We start from the raw sequence: 4,390 nt of genomic DNA, 5'->3' as shown, positions 1-4,390 counted from the left end.
GGGCCACCCAGTAACAATGGGATAGAGAGGAAGTCCAATAGACTCTGCTGGGTTCCTCCCTGCCTGCCACATTTAGTTTATATTATGCTAACACCTTCCTTTCAGCTTTCTTCCTTTCGGTGGGTTTTTCTATCTGAATTCCTTTAGTCAGGTAAGGGGGAACTAGGAAAAAAAAACAAACAAAAATCTCTTCTCGAGTTTGTTGCACTTTAATTGTCTTCAGCTTGAAATAATCTACAGGCTAGGGTGTCACATTCTAGGGAGACTTGTTTTGAATCCCTACAGTTTCTTTAAAATAACCAGCTCAAGAGAATTAATATCCCTAAAAATAAATATTTTGGAGTGGCAATATCTTGCCCCTGCTCACTGGATATTGTGCAAATTATATCTCCTTAAGAGGTGGAACTAAATGATCTCTGTTGTCTAATTACTTGTTGTCAAGGTGCAAAAACAAAATTGTGTTCCTTAATTTTGTTTTATACACAAGTTCAAATAGAGTAGGATTTTATATTCATCAAACATTTCATGCCAGCCTAACAAGGCTTCCCTTAGCCATATTTTCTCATATATTTGAAACTGAATTCATTGTTAAATTTATTTTTGCCTATTATTTTAGTATGAGAATTTAAATATATGAGAGTTAAATATCATTAAGTATACAATATGGAATAAAGTAATAAGATATCCTGATCCATCAATAGTAATACTGTGTCAGTGGGCCCTAGACAAAGGCCTTCCCAGACCATGTGGTCACTAAGGATTTTACTTGGGCTTCAGACAAAGACATTCCTGGACTATGTGGTCAGCAAGACTTCTGCATTTAACATTTCCGAATTCCTACCTCACCTGGGCGCCAGTCAGGAACTGGCATAAGGCTGCATGTCCCAATAAGGAAGTTTAGCTGCTAACCCGGAAACCTCAGGGTATATAGCCCCGAGTACAGCCTGGGTCAGGGCTCAGCCTCTGGATGTGAATTCACTGAGCCAGTGCCGGCATTAGTAAAGGTTGCTTCTCACGCCTTAGTGTCCTGTCTCTTTGTTTGGGTTCCCTGCAACAATACAAGTAACATTCCAATAATAAGAATGAAATTGATAATAGTTTTGGACACTTAATGTGTGCCAGAACTCATCCTAAACATGTATTATATTTAACCCACATGTATACTTACGATACAGATAATGCAATTGCTTCTGATTTCCAGTGGCGGACAGGAGTGCTCAGAAAGGATACATTGCCTTGGGCCACTCAGTTAATCACATGGTACAGCAGTTGCACACTAATTTAGCATTAAATTGAGGATGACATTTTTGTCTTGAACTTGCGAGCTTGCTTATCGAATTAAAAATAAATATATACATTTTTTACTAAGTCCAGTGAAGAACCATAGCATTCTTAGTCTATAACATACCTATAAAATATAGGTACCTACAAATATATTTAGAGTGATGGCAAGGTCAATTTTAACCTGAGGTAAAATTGAAATTGCCAAGCAGTACAAGTTAAAGAGGTAATCTCTAAATATTCATAGTAGCACATTAAACTTAATTTCCAAATGAATTTTTATTACAGATCTTTTGAAATGTTAAAATACATTTTTTGTTCCAAATCAATATATGACTCTTATTGCATCTTTAAAATATCACAAATAAGTCTGAGGAATCACCTGACATCTTGCCATTTCTGTAGCTAGATAACTTAGATCTTGAATAAAGATCAGCCTGCTGAACTGTTCCTCTTTCAGAAACATAGATGTCATCCAAAAAGTTTCTGATATCCTTAATTTTAACTGTTGTGGCTTGTTGAATCAAAGCAGCTGAATTTGATACAAGTTCAATATCATTTCCTTCAAGAATTAACTCATCTTTCTGGGCTTGAGATACTAAACAAGCAACACCTGACCTCATCTGAACCTTGTGGATGTACTTTTCACCCAAGAAATTTCAGATTTCAACAAGAGAACCATTCTCCTGAATAACAACGTTGATGGGGAAGTGAGCACACACAGACCGCATCTTGTAACGGAAGCCCAGTGTAACACCCATGACCGTGCTCTGTACATGACTATCCTTCCTGTTTCCCCACCATTTGTCAACCCGGAGCCTCTTCTTTTTCTTTCCAAGGAGACTGAGTTCTACATTAAAGAGATTGAAGTCCCTCCTCAGGATGCCTCTGGGGACCTGCATAATAACTGTGCATCCCTTCAGAGTGATGTCCAGATTTTCTGGAGTGTCCACTGCCTGATTGCTGAGAATGGTCTTCGTCCTCACAGTAGTTGCAGTTGAAATGTTAAAATACCTTTAAGAAACCAAATTTAATCTCATAAAACAAGTATACAGAACCAGAGTTCTATAGACCTCTTTATATACCATTGCTTAATTATTTAAGTTAGAGAAGGTATTTCCTTGTACTACCAATATTGCTTTCTATTGTGATACCAACTTTTCCGTAATGTAATACAAAATAAATATGCAAGAGTAGACAGTGAGGCTCAACTTAAGTCAGCTTAGTTTTTTATATCACTGTGGTTTGTTGATGTCATAGTTTTCTCCATTGAAGGGATAATAGGTTCATCCATACTGCCACTGATATGTTTTTAATTAAAAAAAAAAAGATTAAATCAGGAATACTTTGAAATCATATTGCTGACCAAGTTACATGCTATTCTGAGAATAGCTAAGTTAGGAAACAAATTAAATTCAATAATATGAGATACCATTTTACCAAGGGGAAAATATAGAAGACATATATATATATATATATATATATATATATATATATATTTTAATCTGAAATATTTACAGAGTAAAAAATAACTTTGTCAATCATCTATTTGATTCTTATAGTCTCTTGAAGTGGCCTGTGTGATTATATTGTACCACAGAGGGCCTTCAAATCTTCACTCAGAGAGAATAGAGGACTGTTATCAATGTTCCTTATCATGCAAAACTTGTTGGTATAGCACTTAGCTGTACAGAAGGATCGTCCTTCATAGAAATGTTTGACTTCATTCTTAATCTATTAAAGGACCATACTAATAGGTATAAAAACTAAAACATCAAAGTTTTTCTCTTATCTAAATTAATATCCTTAGCAAAATGTTTTTGTTAAAAAACAAATATCCCCAAAGCTATTATAAATTTATTGTGACTATATTTTCTCACTATTTCTACGTTTTGAGAGTTTTCCTTAAACCTTCAGGATAAATGAAAAACCTGACTGATACACCTGCAGAAAACCTCTTTTTTAAAAAAATTATGTATCATAGGTATTAATTATCTGTGGAAATCATACATGGAAAACAATAAATGATGAATTACCATGTTGGTGAAATATGTCAGAAATGCAACTCAACCTGACTTAAAAAAAAAAAGCTACTGTTTCAAATATTAAAACTGGGAAAGTCAGGGGCAAAACTAGGCCTCGGAACAAAAATAACAGCAGTGTGTAAATATGTTAATAAGATGTTCTCTTCCAGCTTTTTCTACTCATTCGGAAACAAGGCCACTTATAATAACTAGTTATACATCTGTCACCAGAGAGTAGCAAGAATCCAGTGAAGGGTGGCAATTGGCTTAGTGTGGATTAGGGACCCATTCTGGAATTAATCAACGGTCTGGCTGTATGTATTCAACTCACCTTCAATAGGTCCTAGCCAAATCACTGAATCCAGATAGTCTGAGCATAGAAGATGACAAATCCCAATTAGGTCATGGTAGTAGGTGAGAGCTAGGCACATTTTGTAGAAGAAACAGAGGCTGGTGACAAAGAATAGCATAGATGTGCCCTTCACTGCCCAACATTGAAATTAGGTGCTTATGAGCAATGTCTTTTTCCAATAGACTGGTTTATGGTTTAATGGTGTTTTTGAAACATCAACATCTACTAGAAGATCTGGCATGCATATGTGCTCAAGAAATAGAACTACATTATTAATCGATTATTAATATTATATAAGCTGCTTCTGTAGTGATGGCTTAAATTCTATTCAATATTAACCATAATAGTTTTACTGCACTGTTTGTTTCTCTGCTCTGGATAATGTAAATTATTTGATTTATGTTACATCTCAGTATTTCCTTTGTTATCAATTATCCTAATGCAACATACCCTTTCTTATTTATCGGGATATGAATCAGTGATGAATTTTTATTTCAGTTCAGTTTAGTATTAGTAAAGTCTAATCTTTTTCTGGTCTCTAAAGTTTGTCGTTTTAGTTTTTAAAATAATATTAAAATAACAGTCATCCTTTATACAATCTCCTTTTTACAGCCTATTTCAATAAAGACTTTGTAAACAGGGCAACTTCCAAAAGGGATTTTGACTCCAAAATTATTTTCAGGCACATTAAAAGATGATGATTCTTAGCAGTGGGAAAACATCACCAACACAT

At 34.8% G+C, this 4,390-nt stretch overlaps 1 pseudogene; it reads right to left on the bottom strand.

The window, feature by feature from the left end:
• Window positions 1–1,631: 1,631 nt before the first annotated feature.
• Window positions 1,632–2,295, bottom strand: LOC109378570 (60S ribosomal protein L9 pseudogene; annotated as a pseudogene).
• Between the last annotated feature and the right edge of the window lie 2,095 nt (window positions 2,296–4,390).

The sequence above is a fragment of the Hipposideros armiger genome, unplaced genomic scaffold (assembly GCF_001890085.2).
Source record: "Hipposideros armiger isolate ML-2016 unplaced genomic scaffold, ASM189008v1 scaffold_2166, whole genome shotgun sequence".
In the NCBI taxonomy this organism is placed as follows: domain Eukaryota; kingdom Metazoa; phylum Chordata; class Mammalia; order Chiroptera; family Hipposideridae; genus Hipposideros; species Hipposideros armiger.
Note: the sequence above shows the minus strand (reverse complement) of the source record. Positions and strands in the feature narration are given on the sequence as shown.